Below are 16,813 nucleotides of genomic sequence, written 5' to 3'. Positions count from 1 at the left end.
CTCTCTCTCTCTCTCTTGCTCTCTCTCTCTCTCTCTCTCTCTCTCTCTCTCTCTCTCTCTCTCTCTCTCTCCCACAGCTTCTGAGTCATTCATATATAGTAAATGCCAGGTTTTACAATAAATACATTCTACTTTGTTTTATTGAGCATTATAAGGACTGATTAGGAAGACCAATTAATTACAAACCTCCCTGATATGAGGTGTCCTTGTGGTGTGAAGACGTGCATGTCAAAGGGACATCGACTCTGGTGGCTCCTGCCACACTGGATCAGTCCCAAGTCTGGACTGTTCTGTTCTTTGAGGCCCAACAATCTAAGTTTGAAGAGGTATGACCACAGCCAGGATGGCTACAGGGGGACAGGATTCTAAACCTGAGCCATATCTGTGACTGCTTGCTTGGCTCTGGCTCAGTTTGCATTAGTGGAGGGAGGCCCTGCACTAGTGAAATCATAGCTCCTAAAAGCATTCTCACACATAAAACACATCTGAAACCAAACAAGGCCAAGAGACAAATCTGGAAGGAAAATTGAGTTCACTGATTTTTCTGAATAGTTGATATCATTTAACTTTTCTAGAGAATAGCCAATGTTATGCAAATGCCATCCCTCCATAGGATCCTTAAAGCAAACACCTTCTATATCCCTGTCTAGACTGCATCCATTGCACACAGCCCCCAACTGCCTGGTGGAGCCGAACACCAGAGGCAGGAAAGGATGCACCTCCACAGGGAGAGCACATTTGCACCTAATTAGGCCTGTTTGAAATTTTTCGCACTTACAATAAAACCAACAAATAAATGTGGCTTGTCTCTGATGTTACTTTTTGTCACTCTGAGTTCTGCCAACCAAACTTTTCAGCCTCACTCACAGGGGGGATATATTTCTGCTCCACAAAGTTAGGTTGGAAAGAGATTAGGCTTTACCTGCCCTCCCCCTTCCTCCACAGACACAAAGGAATGAGGGAGAGAAAAGGGGGCTGGGTGGGGTGGGGCTCAGCTCCCAGGGTTTGGGGCACAGTCCCAGCCACGTGCTTTTGCTCATGACTTAAGAGAACCTCTAGTCCAACCAATCATGAAAAGACAAAAATGAAATGGCTCCTTTTGGCACAGGGGTTTAATTCCTGCAGGATACAAGAAGGAGGTAAAATATAGACAAGACAAAAGGAGGGCTGGCAAATGGGAAGGTGTCATGTGAGGAGGACCAAGGAGTCCTTTAACTTCACTGGCACAGGGAACTCTTAGATGAAGAAACTACCAATGCAGGCTGGCGTCACAACTTCATTGCAACTTACAGGCCACACTTTTGGCCCAGTAAGGACAATGGCAATCATTCCCAGGGGCAAGGCCAGCAGAGAAGGGCCCCATCATGTCTACTACCATTGTCAATTGCCATCAATGATCAAGTAAGCCCCAAATCTTCAAGAATAGCAGCATCCTAACCTCAAGCCTTTGCTCCTGCTTCCAGCCACAACTTTATAGCTATGGTCTAAAAGAGGTGAAGGCCCTTTGGAAAGAGGTCTTGGCAAACTGCCTGCCTCCCCAGTTGTTTATCTACTGTTCCACAGCCTCTCTCTCAACCCTTACCTTCAGTTTTAGAATCAATAATGTTCATTGGTTCTAAGGCAGAAGAGTGGTAAGAGCTAGGCAATGGGAGTTAAGTAACTTGCCTAGGATCACACAGCTAGAAAGTGTCTGAGGACAAATTTGAACCCAGAGGACCTCTCATTCCTGGACCTAGCTCTGAGTCCACTGAGCCACCTAGCTACCCCAATGACCTCATTTTAAATTCAGAGAAACTGAGACCAAGGGATGATCACAGGATCACAGAGGTAGAAATGGAAGGGATACTAAAAGTCATCTGGATGAGAGGTGTTCAACTGGGAAGAGTACAGACGCCAAACACTCCTGTGTGTGGCCTAAACCAGAGAAAAATGTCATTGAAAATGTTTAATAAAAATACAAAAAAATGAAGGAATTGTTCATTTGTGGTTTTCTAAGTCAATATGCAATGCAGTTTGGCATCACTGGTTACATAGATAAGAGGTGACAGTGCTGGGTTCAAACCTAAAAACTTTAATTCCAAATTCAGATATCTTTCTCTATGCCACTCTACTTTCTTTCAAAGAGGAATGAATTGAAACCTAAAGAAGACATATATATCATTTGCTCACAGATACATCTATAATGCAGAGCAATTAGGATTCCAAGTCAGGTCTTTTAACTAGAAATGTCTGTTCTTGAAACTATACTTTGAAATGGTATTATTATAATGGAAATAAAGTATGCTGGAGCATATCATTCTATCCATAGCTACTTGGTTCTTCTCTCTTAAATGTTCTACCAAAATATTTATGTTCTTATTTTCTGGGATTTGGCAAGGTCTTTTTCATACATAGAAGAGGATTGTGTCTAAATGAATATTTGTACCCTCCCCATTCCAGAATCATCTACCTAGTCTTTACAGTACTTGTTATGCTCAATCCAATATCTATTAGGCATATACAAAGGTCACATTTCTAAAGGACTCTACAATCTATAAGGGTTTTTCCTAGTGGGAGTGAATGCTATTACCCTAGTTTTAGAGAAAAGAGTCAACAAGGTTGAATGACTTGCCCAAAGTCTCCTCAACTTCTAAATGTGTGGTCCCATGAGTCTGCTCTGTGTACACAGTGCCCTCCTTAATCTGATTCAAACAATACTTAGATAAAATCAGTTCACTTTCCCTGTCAACAAAATTGAGAATTTGGCCTGAGTGACCTCTAAAACACCTTTTAAATTTCTGAGATTCTATAGGTGATCTTTACAGCTCCTGACAGTTTATATGATCAAAAGAAAAATGGCACTTGTTCAAACTTCATTGAATGACTTTTCAATGAAACCAGGGACATAAAATATCTGAAAATTATAATGTAAATATTTTTGTGGCAAACATAAAATCAGTCAAAATAAGAAACCTAATTGACTTCTATCTTTAGTAAATTAAAGTCTCATCTAACTAAAAGGTCAGTGTCAATATAACTGACAACCATGTTAATACAAAGTTTGGCCCAAATTAAATTAATTTAATAAAGAGAATTAAAGAAAAATTGAAATTTGTATGTACATAAATTAACTGAGACATCGTCTATACCTGTTATATTTAAAACATATTTCATTTCTTTTTATTTGTGAAATGATATTGCACAGCTCCTTCAAGGCTCGTCTTAGAACTTCCAACTTGGAAATTGAAAGGCAATTTAGCTAAGGAAAGAGTTCAGGTCATACAGTTGTAAAACTCCATAGCCAAAGAAGAAGAACTTGATAAATAAATAAAATGAATAATAATATCAATAAGGATAACAAGCTGAACTAATATTCATTTAACCAATTAAAAGAGATGAGAGCAAAACAACAACCAATACTGTGATTGAGAAGCTAAGACCCTTGATTTCCAACAGAAATCATCTGATTTAAGTCCAAACTCTGGAATGACATCAGGAAATTTGGTCCTTTCCAAAGGTCATCTCAAATTTCGAATGTTCCTTTCAGAAATCATGTTAAGGGATAGGATTAGAAACAGAAAAAACAAGGACAATATGAGCAAATAGAAGAAACACAAGATGAGTAGTCATCAACTTGGTTTCTTCTACTTCTAGCCCAATCATTGACCAGGCTTGTGACCTGACAAGGGTGATAAAAACAGCTTCTTAGTCACCTCTTCTTGCTAGGAGGACCAAATCCTAAGGTTGAAAGAAAATCCAGGTAGCAAGATGTCAGCAATAATGATTCACATGTGAGAAATACCATGAAAAATATGTCTAAGGATACACATGGCATGAAAAGGGGGTTGGCTAATCTCACAGTAAGGATAAACCTCAACAGTTTGCTGATCCAACAGTTATGCTGGGACTCCAGCACACTCAACAAGCCAGAGGAACACCATAAGTATGTTTAGGGACAGATGTGAAGAACAAGAACCGCTCTAGCTGAGAAGGTATAGAAGGGTCAGGATCTGCATTGGGAGAAGAGGGAGAGACCATTCCTGATAAGTAGAGAAAATGAAAAATAAAAAGATAGTCCTTTACTCTGAGTTTACTGGAAATATCACTAAGATAATAATTTCCTCAAGTGGATTTAAGTCTGTAATAAATGAGTGAAACTAAAGGCACTGAAATCAAATTAATTCCACCTTACTTTAAACTGGCCTTTGAGGTCTTGCTGAATCCTGAGCATTCAAGCTAGAAGTTATTTCAAGATAAAATTAAAGCACTTTATTATTCATGAGGAAATAAAATCCATGGTTGAAGGTAGCAAATATGGTATCCTTCATGATGCCCAATAGACATCCCAAGTTCTTGGGGATCAAATGCTTTGGAAATCTTAGAAGTGTTAAAGAAATGGGGGAGGGGAGGTTGCAGAGGGAGACTATCATAACTTCAGAGACAAAAGGCACCTTAGAGACAATTATTCTGGCTTATAACTGAGCAAGAATTCCCCTTTCCACATACCTGAAAAGGAGTCCATCTACATAGCCCAAACAATGAATCTGTGCTGAGAACCTATTCTATTTAAGTTCATCTAGGAAATATTTCCTCTTGTCTTCACCACAGCTTTCATCCATTGTTCTAAGTTCTACCTTTTCTTCCACATAACTGTCTTCCCATTATCCTTCATAAAATCTACTAGTTTATTTGTTTAAAAAAAAAAACATAACCTTCTCTTTTAGAACTGATATACTATGTAAGGGCTAAGCAACTAGAATTAAATGCTTGCTCAGGGTCACACAGCTAGGAAGTATCTGAGGTCAAAATTGAACCTAGAACTTTCCATCTCCACACTCAGCTCTTTATTCAAGGGGGCACTTAGCTGCCCCTTTACCTACTAGTTTGTTAGTTAACTATAAATAATGGAAGATTCAAATAATTATACTTAGAGACTCAAAATTTAAAAACATATAACTTTCCTTTTTTTTTTTTTAACCCTTAACTTCCATGTATTGGCTCCTAGGTGGAAGAGAGGTAAGGGTGGGCAATGGGAGTCACGTGACTTGCCCAGGGTCACACAGCTGGGAAGTGTCTGAGGCCAGATTTGAATTTGAATCTAGGACCTCCTGTCTCTAGGCCTGACTCTCAATCCACTGAGCTACCCAGCTGCCCCCAACTTTATTTCTTAAACTGTAATTCGACTAGATTGATTCTATGGCTTGTGAAGTGAAACTAGAAGTTAGGAGAGTACAAATAATGCCCTGGCTCTGCCATAACCATGTGGTAAAATCTCAGAAAAATATTAGTGGGGTTGGAGAAGACAGTTTCTAAGATCCCTTCCAACTCTTAATATTCTTCACTCCTATTAGTCACCTTGCAAAATTTACCAGTCCCCAATCTTGATTGGTTCACATTCAAGCTCAGTTATTTCCTGCCAGTGTGACTTTATGCAAGTCACTTCTCTAAGCTTAAGTATAAGCTGGAGCCAGCTTATATAGGTTTGGGAGAGCCTTGTTTTTCAGTGTGTATAGTTTGAAATCATATATCAGAATACATCAGAAATCAGCAAATGCTATAAATCAGCCCTTGACTCATTGTTTTCTCCATTGTTTAGACTTATGAAATTGATGGAGAAATGTTAATATTGTTATAATAATGTTAATAACTTAGAAGTTTGTCATGAGCTCCTCTCCAGAAAACCAACTATTAAATATTTATTAACATACTCCCGCTCTAAGCCTCAGTTTCCTTTTCTGTAAAATGAGGATGATAGGTTGGATGATCTCTAAACCTCTTCCAGCTCAAAAGTCCATTATGGTCTTAAGAGTTAACATATATGGCTAGTTAGTCAGTTCCAGTGGGAGGGAAGAGCTGTTCAATATCACCAGATCAAGTTCTCTTTGTATAATTTTGATGACCATGGAGCTGTGAAAACTTCTCTTCTGATTCAACAGACACCAGTCAGTCTACCAGTAAGTTTTTATTAAGTGCCTACTATGCCCTAGGCCAGCATTGGTGAAGTATTGGCATTTGGCACTGGTACATACCACATTGGGGGGTGGGGGGGAGAGCAGGGGAGATGCTCTGTTCCCCCTCTTCCCAGTGCCTAGTTTTGAACCAGTTTTGCATGCTCCACTCCTCTGTCCAGCCACCCAAAGCAAGCACTTCCTCCATCCACTCTCAGGGGCAATGCAGGAGGGAGGGGGAGAGGTGTCACAGACAGCTTGAAGTTGCAGTTTGGGTGCAAGAATTTGAAAACCTTTGCCAACACTGCCCTAGGTTCTGCGCTAAATACTAATCATTACAATGATTTGAGTTTAACCTATATCTACTAAAAATTTTTACCCTGGGAGAAATCACTGCATCAAAAATACTGTCTTCATGAAATATGCACTTCACATATTCTTTAGGCAAAAGAGCAAAGAAGTTCTTGATAAAAACATCAATGATCCAGAAATACTTATCAAAAAGCCAGTGCCATACTTTGAGTTTCAAAACAAAGCAAATATTTTCATAAACAAAGCAAAAATTTTTCATAAAATTTAAAAGTCAACAACTAAACTAAGAAGACTCTCTAACTGGCGAAATCAAATCCTTGTTATTTCATTTCTGTATGCATTGGCCACTTCGTTCCCAAATTGATTGTGTATATCTTCCAATTAACTCAGACTATTGAGAAGTAACTGGATAAAAAACAATGGAAGATTCTTTAAATTTTAACTTCCAGTTCAGATCCACAATTTATTATTAAATGCCTGTTGTATACAGAGTATACAACATTGTATGCTAGTTTCAGGGTGAAAAACAAAGTTTAGAGAAGACAGAGCTCCTGCCAAGGAGTTTTTGCAAGCTAACTGAAAAATGAAGAAGTACTCACAAAGAATAGGGTTAGGCAATAATATGAGATAAGAGTAGGATGAGTAGAGACCAACAAAGTGTTTGTGAGAAGCCTTCCTGGGGGGTGAGAAGTGGGGGAAAGGGGATTTTAAAATGAAGGGAAGTATAGGCATGGAGAGAACAAGATTCTAGTTCAAAGGAGAAGTACAGCCTTGTCCCCCAGGCAGAGAAAGAAGGCAACATAGGGGGCAACATTACCAATACTTTTCAACTGAAATTAAGTGCATCTTATTGACCCCACATGCAAAGGTGGCAAATATCAGCACCAATTCTCAACAGCCCAAGGTAGGTCACCAAATAGTCTGGGGTAGAGATTCTCTGGTCATCTCTTTTCAACATCACTACTATTTTCACTACATGTTCTTCTACAAGTTCCTCGTATTCAAACACCCTGGTTTCTGTCAAGAACCCATAGGCCCAATTATCTTTCTTTGGCCCCAATAAGAACAGGATGCTTCTGTTAAGGATGGTGTCTGAGACAGCTCCTTTCAAAAGAGTGCTTTCATTCTTTCTGTATACTGGGAAAGAAGTCTTTACTAAAGCACCTCACACAAACACTTCACAAAGCAAACTCTTCCAAAGTGTTCTTAAGAGAAATGGGTTTAAAATTACTAACAGGATTTGCAAACACCTGAGATAAAACTGTTGGCTTTGAAAAATTATTCAATAATATTATTGAAAGTCTCTTAATGAGCAACTTGGAAACAATTCAGATATCACAATGCAAATAAGAAATCATGGCCATCTGAGCTTGTCAGAGTGATGCAGATAGTCACATTTCCCACCATCTCCTGGCTTTTTCTCCTTTCACTAGCCAATGGAAAATTCTTTCTAGAGTCTAACTTGAAACCTCAAAACCCCTCAAAAGAGTTAATCCTATCTAAAATATTCACTTCACAATAACAGACTAATAATTTTCCTTTATATTATTATTTTGAATTTTCTGAATTCTGAATTATTCTGAATCTCTTTGGCTCAAGAGCCATTTTAAATATTTGCAGGGAATTTTGACTCTCACTTTAGTTATTAATTGGTCAAACTAAGCTTATTTCTTGATGATTTCTATCACTCAAAAGCCCCTTGGTCTCCTTTCTCATTGCTTGAACTTGCTCCAATGTGTGGACATTTGACTTTCTGGCAAGACAGAACAGAACACTTACAATACACATCCATTGTTTTTTTCTCTGCCAGGCCCAGGGTCTCCTAGGCAGCATTTCAGGCCCAAGTCAAGCTATATTTCCTTGTTGGCCTATACAATAAGCTTGAATGGCACTAGCCCACCACTCTCACCCACAGGTCCTGTTCATCACTGCCCTACCCTGGTTCTAAGGACTTTCTTCCCCCAGGCTCCCTCAATCCCCCTCTCAGTGAGTGACCAGGTTTAAGGGTATTTTCCTCCCCTTTCCAGGCCCTGTATATTATCTGTAAAACAGATGTAAAGCTTGGTTTAAGTCCAAAAATGTTGTGATCAAAATACATAGTTAGCAAATTGTTTGGCTAAATCTTTCATGTATGATGAAAGATTATTACCACAATTCATTAGCAAATTACAGACTTTGAAATGTAGGCAGACAAATATTTGGCCCTGTATCAATCAATTTGGACCAGCTGGGTAGAAATTCACACAATTCCAGGAAGCCCACAAAGTGAAGGGCTCTTTCATTTTTCATTCACTTGAAACATTAAAGAAAAATTATTATTCTATAAAATTGTCCATTTTTCAAGATTGCTGCAAAGCCCCTCAGACTTGGGAGAGGTTTTGTTTTCAGTTCCCTGCTAATTCAGTCACCAAGCAATCTGGTCATTCTGCCACACAATTTAGCTTGAAGAATGAGGTCCATGAAAACAGAACATTTGATTTTCTCAAAAAACAAAATTTAAAAGAGAGATTCAATAATGTTACTGCTGCTCCCGGGTGTGGGGTTTAGAGGTGGGGGGTGGAAATCACTGAAACTGGAATCCTATGTGAGTTAAATAAGCCTGCAAATTAATTCTGTCATTATTCATGATAAACATTATTACTAACATTCCTCCTCTGAGCCTTCCTGGCCGAGCGAGGTGACCCTGGACAAAGATGCTTGTTTAGGCTACGTCTGCTGTGCTTAAGCTGACGCAGCCATCGATGGGGACAGCTGCACTGGGGAGCAACTTAAAACAAATTTCATCCTTGTGGCATCTAATCCAGAGCCTGGTACAAGAAGCATGGAAAAGTGAGTGTCAAAATTAAACAATGCCGGCTTTACTCCGAACAGATGCTTTTCCCCTGCAGCTGTAAAAACCTTAAAACAATCCTGGGCTCCACTGTCTGGTCACGCAACTACCACAAAGCAAGGCATACATTGTGCCATTTATTACAAATGTTTGCCATGAGCTTTTAACATCTTTTTTCTCCTCTTAAAAAAAAAACAAAAAAAAAAAACACAGTAACAGGGATCTATTGAGAGAAACCATGGGGTATTTTACCCCTCCTCTAATAAGTGAGCAGCAGCGATAGATAGATAGATAGATAGATAGATAGATAGATAGATAGATATAAAGAAAAGATGAATAAAAAGCTCACCATTCTAAATATCTTCTTGGCTTGGCACTAGTATATACAAAACACATTAGAAAATCAGAAAACAATTCTAAGAAGGAGGGTCTTTTTATAGGTCAAGTTAAATTGGCTTATAAGAATAAACGAAAACTAAGACTGGAAGGCTTGAGTTCAAATCTCAGCTTTGCTACTAGCTTCTTCATTCTGGACAAAACATTTCCTCTTTTGCCTGTAAAATGTGTGGCAGTGGACTAGACTGTTTATAAATAAAGCCCCTTTCAGCTCTCTACTGATACACAATTTTGTGGCGCAGTTCTCACTTGAATAGACCTAACCTATGGCAAAACTGATGTTTCTAAGGCTTCCAAATCATTTTAATCTACTCTTGTGTTTGTTTCAAAACAAAGAGAGAAGCTTAATGAGGCCCATTTTCCAGTGAGAGGACAATTAAGTATGAGAACTACTTTACTTTAGTATGAACCTTTAATACAATTTATGGAGTAACTGTGGCCCTCTCCCTAACCCTTTTCCCTGGACAATCAGAGAGCCCCTTCTTCACTCTTGCTAAGCATATCCATGAAATGTGGAGGTTAGTATTTTAAATAGCGGTATCAACAAACTCTTCATCATTAGGGAAGCAGCCCTGGCAGTGCTGGGGAAGGGAGTGTCCACTGCTCTGTCCCCAAGAATCCCATTCCCTTCCTTCCCTGTTAATTGAGGCTCTCTCTTTGAAGATAGCTTTTATTGTGCCTACAAGTAATAGAACCAAGCAGCTTAACCTTCATTTTAAAGAGTTTCTTGCCGTAAAAATTCAATAAGTTTTTCTTTCTCATTCAGATAAGTTCTTGAAAGCTTTTTTTTTCTTCCAGGATATCAATTCATTAACACCTCACTGCTTATTGCTATCCCCGCCTATTTGACTGGTTGAGGGTTGGAGTTTCCCCCTCCCCTTGAATTCCAATGAAAAAGCCCTAAAATAATGACCAAATTAATAAAAAAAAGAAAAATTAAAAAAAAAAAAAAGAGGATGCATTTTGTTTTAAAGGCCAGTGATGGTTTTCCATCCTCTTTGGTTTGAAATACTTATATTTCTGAGAAATCCCAGAAGAATTTTTTTTCGGCAAGACATTTAATTGAGATTGTAATGAAAACACCGACTACCACAGGGCATTATCTTTCAATTTTACATAAAGAGTCTATGCATGGTATTTATTTAAGGCGACTGGCATAAACTTTAAGAAAGGGCTGGAATGTTTACAATTACGGTTTCACTAATTATAAGCTATCAGGATGATTCCATTCCTACTGGTTGCTATTTATTACAATCAAAAACTGCCGAGAAGGGCTGCTGGTACTGCCATTTGCCTGTGCCTCCACGCCAGTTTGGGCTTCACCATAAAAACACAGTATAAAAAGTCAGTTCTCTTAAGACTGTGAAAAATGCCAGGTCACCGGGAAGCAGTGCGAGCTGGTTCCTCCGAAGTCTCTGGCCGGAGGCTGCCGTAGGACTGAGCCAGGAATGCCCCATTGTGCTAACTAGGCAGGGGGCTGGCTTCAAGCTTAAGGAGTGCAGTTTGCAGAGCTCCCCTTCGGGATCACTCCATGTCGCTGCTGGGCGGAGGATTACTGAACATTACCAGAAGTTTGCGGAAATTCTCCAACTAATTTCTCGCTGGTAGCTTAGCTCCGCGCCTAGCCGCCGCCTTGGCTATTTGTCCAGGAGGCTCACTCCCTACTTCCCAAAGGGGTTTCTGAGTGCTAAATCCGCCCGCTCCCCTCCAGGTTCCCTCAGGTTGGGCAGGGCCCACGGTGGGCCGAGGAAGGACGGGTCCTGGAAGACGGCGCTTCTGCTCCTCACCAAACAGGGGGAAAGAAAGACTAACTGAGCTGCGGTTTATGTATGTGCCCGGACGTGTGAGGGAGTGACTTCTCATTAGCCTGACCATTTCGGAGGCCCCGGCTCGGAGCCGCCGGCCCGCCTGCCTGCCTCGGCCTTCGACAAGTCACCAGGGGTTCTCGAGCATATACTCTGCTGCTGCTGCTAACTTGACGGAAAGAAAATATGAAATTAAAGGGACGACAAAACAGCTCTGGCCGGGGAACCTAAGCCCGGCCCTAATCGGGGCTGGAGGTGGGGCTGGGGTGGGGTGGGGGGAGCGGGGAGGCGGCGACGGGGACCACATTCCAGGGCCAACACAAAAGGGCCCCAAAGCAGGGATTCCTGGCGGGACACAAAGCGCCTGCTCAGTCAACTCGGTCAACTGTTGCTGTGGCTTTTCTCTCGCTAGCGCTCAAAGAGTCTGCTTTAGGACAAAGGCGGCGACCCCCCAATAACGCAGCCCAAGAGCGGCTCCAAGGCTGCCTTTCACCAGGGGCGAGGGGTGGGGGGAGGCTGGGCTGCAGGGGCAGAACAGGCCGGTAGGGATAGGGCTTCCGCCCCGGGTTCAGCCTGGCTCCTCCTGATGTCCGTCCGCTGTCCAGTGTCCGGGGCTTCCCTAGCGGGAGGCGGGAGGCAGGCGGCCCAGGCTCAGCGGCAGCAGCAGAGGCTGAGGCAGTGGCACTAGCAGCGTCTTCAGCAGCGGCTGCAGGCAAGCGCAGCCTTTGTCAGGCTCCTGGGAGCTCTTCAAGTGCACAGTAGGTGTTCGTGGAGACCATCTGGTCCGAAGGAAAACAAGCGGCTGGGTCCGCCTTTGAGCGGCGCCGAGCGAGCAGGAATTAGGCTCTTCAATTAGCACGATTACAACCTGTCAAGAGCGTATTGTACCAGAGGATTATTACAGTCTTGGGCCCCGGAGCCGCCACGATTTCCTCTCTGCCTTTTCTTGCGCGAAAAGATGGCCCTGGTGATGACTGCCACCAACTCCTGGGCCAGTTGGAGCCTGAGGCGGCCAGGGGCCATGGGCTGGGGCCATGGACAAGGCCTGGCTGATCAGGGCCTCAGAGGAGTCGAGTCTCTTCAACTGTGGCTTCGTGCAAGGGGGTGTCCCCGTGCTGGATATGAGCCTGGGCCCCGGGCTCTCTCAGCCTTTGGTGAAATGAAAGGGAAGCAAGACCTTCGGCCAAAAGCATCTCGTATTGGACCAAACATTTAAGTTTTACAATAAAGCTTGGAATTCTCACCCGGGCAGCCAAGGCAGAATCTGATTTCCTTTGGGGGGGGCGGGGGGGGGGGGGGGAATGGGACAAATTTAAACACTACCAAAAAACAAAACAAAACAAAAAAAAAAAAAAAAAACCCAAAACCAAAACCCCTGCCCCAGGAAAGAAGCATCTTATCTCATCGATGGGCTCACTACAAGGAGCTGGCTGCAAGTCTGGTGTCTCCAGATCTCACTTTTGAAAACAACTTGAAACTCCCAGTTAACATGCAGATTTAAAGGACAAGCTCATAATCTCCTTGACTAAAAGCTGAGAGAGGTTTGAATCCATCACCCTGAGCTGAAGTGGGAAAATGCCTATTTCCTTGCCAAGATATCTTTCATGATTTTAAATGGTTTTTAAAAATTAGTTCTTGAAATATGTCCATGAAAATCTGTTAATTCTAATCTCCTCTAATTTAGGAGAGCCCCACTTTCTTTCCAAAGGGTAAAAATCACCCACCACTCTTGAAACTTTCCAACAAGAATAGAGTAGTCGGCTGTTCTCTCTCACGTACACAATGGTCCGAAACACATTTCCAAAACCTGCTCCAAGATCTCAGATACTAAACTCCACAGTTTATGTGTGCTTACATAGATAATTAAACCAGTTATGTGTGCTTACATATATAATTCGAAAGACTGGTGATAAACATGAAGGTTAAAAAAAAAAGGAAAACAAATCTGGTGGGCAGGATTTAAATATTAAAGCTTTGGGCAAGATTTTCACACAGAGGGAATAAGGCCTAAAATAGTCCATGGGGTTGAGAGACACACCATAAACAAAACATCCTCTCACAATTTGGACCATGGGAAGTTTTTATTTTCAAACTAAGGGTTAGTCTAACTTATCATAGCATAATCATTTAGCACAAACGATGACTGACAAATATGACTTATGTACATAGTACATGTCTTGTGGCAGATTTCTGACCTTTGCTGTCTCTCTTTAATTCTGACTTGAACAATTACTGGCTTGTGAGTCAGTTGGTTAGACAAGTTCCCAGTAAGGAAAATGTTTCCCAGAAGAATAGAAGAGATACCTTTAGATGGGTCAATTTTTATTATGATAAGTTAAATAAATATCAAGTATGAATAGTGATATTGCTGGGGGTTGAGGGGAATAAAAATTTCCAAGTATCCAGACCTTTCCAGCAATGACTTATAGACCTTATTAGCAAAGATGACAAAAGAATAATTCCCAACCTACAAGAGAGATACTGAGGGTCTCTTATCCTTGTCCTATTGGGTACATTGGCTGGCCAATACCAGATGGCAATAGGGGCAGATTTTGCCCACTATTGTGGCATTTGCAGTAGTAAAAGAGACAACAACTGGTCAGTTTCCAAGAAGAATTTGGCTAGATTTTAGGGACACTAATTATTCCCATTCTCCACCTGTGTTTGGGGTTTGGGATTATGTAAATTACATTTTAAAATAAATTCAAATTCATCAGATTGCAACCAGTAATATTTATTAATACTATAATCATACAAAACATATTTTGTCATTAAACCTCACCTTAGTTAATTCATTTGAATCTTTTGAGCTTATTTTCATTTTCCCAGAAAGTTAACTGGTTTTAAGTGAACTTTAGATAAAGTGCTGAAGGAATCAGAGAATCACAGTCATTTTTACCTCATTTGGATACTTTGTGCAGACACTGCTGAAAAGTGACTGGAAAGGAAAAGCAATTTTCTTGGGGCCAGTCAAAATGTCTTTTCCCCTCCCTCCTGTCTTCTCTGGCATCCTTATTATTTCCTTCTCCTTGAGAAGGATCCCTAGGACTTTAAATGAACAAATACATTCAATCAGGAAAATGTGTTAAAGAGCTTCAATTGACAGGAGCCCACTTCACCATCTCTTTGCCTGAAACTGAAACCCAGCTCTGAGTTAGAGCCACTTAGGGATTTCCCAGACAATAGCTTACAGAAAGCTCTTCGGAGAGAGTACCAACTCTCATTGCTTGTGTGCATGCACAAACATATATAGTTGCTGAAGTGATCAACGGCACAATCAAACCCCTTTAGTGCCTCCATTTCTCTTCCTCAATGTTTGTACATAATTGTTGCACCTCATAAAAAACAGGTGATCAAACATGCCTTCATCCCTCAGTCATATTTCACTGAACGGAAATTCCATTCAAAGCCAGATCTGCCTTACAATGTAACGTAAAGGCCTTCCACAATGGAGTGTCCAGTGATTTCTGCTCCCAGTGCAAAAACAATAAATAAATGCTACAATGAAAACTGATGAGGTTTTCTTGATGTATTAACAAATTGGGAGTCACTCACTTGTAACAGTTCAAGATGAATGGAAGCAGATTTCTAGAGCATCAGTGATGCAGTTCAGTTTGTGATTTAGGAAACCTAGCATCATTATGTCTCCACGTCAGTGATATAAAACACACCCGTGGTCTAGTTACACAATAAATAAAATGGCAGATGAGTCCCAAGGCTCCATTTGGTTTCACACCAATCTAGCGGATGTTCAGTCTTGTATCAGAAATTGCTGTGCTTCAGCTCTGACCCTACCGAGCCTGTGGCTATTGCTTTTAGGTTATAGAGGCTCATGGAAAACCACCAGTGACTCCCCAAGGAGGTGCCTCAAAATTGCTGGACAAGGTCAGAAGAACACCGAGTGTTGTATCCTGCAAAGTCTTACTATATAAAAAGGATAAGGGCAAGATGGCCCTGTTTATTCCTAGAATGGTGGTGGATAGGAAGGAGTGGTTTAGAAATACAGGCTCTTCCATTTCTTAGCTGTGGCTAGCACCTTCTAAAATATTTTAAAACTCAGTAGAAAAACTGAAGCTCCAGTATAGAGATCATACTCTGAAATAATGAAGACACTCTCTCCTTGCAAAACTGTTTCTGAAATCACTGGTAAACCATACTTGGAAAACAGTCTAAAAAAATATTTATGATTTAAAAGTCACTGCAGCCTAAAAATATATGTGACAATCCAAACACCAAGCCCTGGAGAGACAGTTGCATCCAACTGTGGCGAACAATGGTACATTTATAGAATTTTAAATATTTCCTTTAATAATTAATGGAGTCATTTTGAATCCTTCTGCATAGGATATCAGGTGTGAGCAGATTGCATTAACACTGCTTAAACATTTCAACTTGTCAGTATGGCCAACTCGATTTCGGAAATATTTGCAGTATTTTCCCATCGAAACAGTAATAAAGGAAAAATAAATATATGCCACTACTTTATAATCACCGAACATTAATGAATATTTTATGTCTTTTTAAATCTCCCTGTTTAATTTAAAAGGGTGAAATTAAGTCTCCTTCCTGCAATATGCCAATTATCTGTAAATCAAACAATAACTTGGCCATTATGCTCCTTTTTGTTAATAGGAGAGAAGCTCATTTGAAAGCACTAAATGGCGTTTGTAGATAATCTGAGGGAGAGTCCTTTCTGCCCCCTTGTGGGAAGAAGTTGTATCTCTGATAAACGACAGGTAAAATACCAAACTAAATCATAAAACCAACCTAAGACTGGAATTTTCAATAAGAAAAAGGAGGAATTTGCTATGATTTTCCCCAAGAGAAATGGAAGTATGTCTTAAATAGGATAGAATGTAAGAGTCTCAGATGTCACACAATAAGGCCTGATTTCAAGTCGAAGTTCTGCTACTTTCTCCCTTTTTTCTCCCAGGTTTAAGTCCCTTTCCCTATCCAAATCTCAGTTTGCTCCACTGTAAAATGAGTTAAGTTGAACTAGAAAACTCTAGGTCCCTTTCCACCCCTAAGACCTATGCCCCTATGGGAACATCCAAAAAGAAGAAAATAAACTTAAGTTTTTCATCATGTTCACTGCTGACCACTTGGGCATTTGAATTTTCAACCATTAAATTTAACAAATATTAACTTATTTTCATTTTGGTGTTATTAAAAGGATCCTAGAAGCAATGAACATAGCCATATCCTTCATAGACCTCATCATTCACAAGAGCTGCTCAAGCTTTTTCATACTGAATAATACTTATAAGGCCACCATAAGATTTACCACTACTTTATTTTTAAAAAATTTACACCAACCATCATTAGGCCTTGAGGAACATCTAACTACACCCATCTTATTCTAGTAGCTGCAATATAATGGGGGCTTCGAACAAAAATATTCCAGAAAACAGCTATCATGCAGGTCATAAATGACACTGCTCATTTTTATAGTCCTCCCCACCAAAAATAATCCAGACATATGAAAAAACTTAGACTGTAGCATTGTTAATAATTGATTACAGTTATGAATATTTAAATTTACT

General features: G+C 40.4%; 1 protein-coding gene across 1 annotated transcript in view; it reads right to left on the bottom strand.

Moving 5' to 3' along the window:
• Positions 1–16,813, bottom strand: part of FAF1 (Fas associated factor 1) — a 433,472-nt gene that overhangs the window by 217,311 nt on the left and 199,348 nt on the right. The gene's annotated exons all lie outside the window — the stretch shown is intronic.

Source organism: Gracilinanus agilis, chromosome 4, assembly GCF_016433145.1.
Source record: "Gracilinanus agilis isolate LMUSP501 chromosome 4, AgileGrace, whole genome shotgun sequence".
Lineage (NCBI taxonomy): Eukaryota > Metazoa > Chordata > Mammalia > Didelphimorphia > Didelphidae > Gracilinanus > Gracilinanus agilis.
Note: the sequence above shows the minus strand (reverse complement) of the source record. Positions and strands in the feature narration are given on the sequence as shown.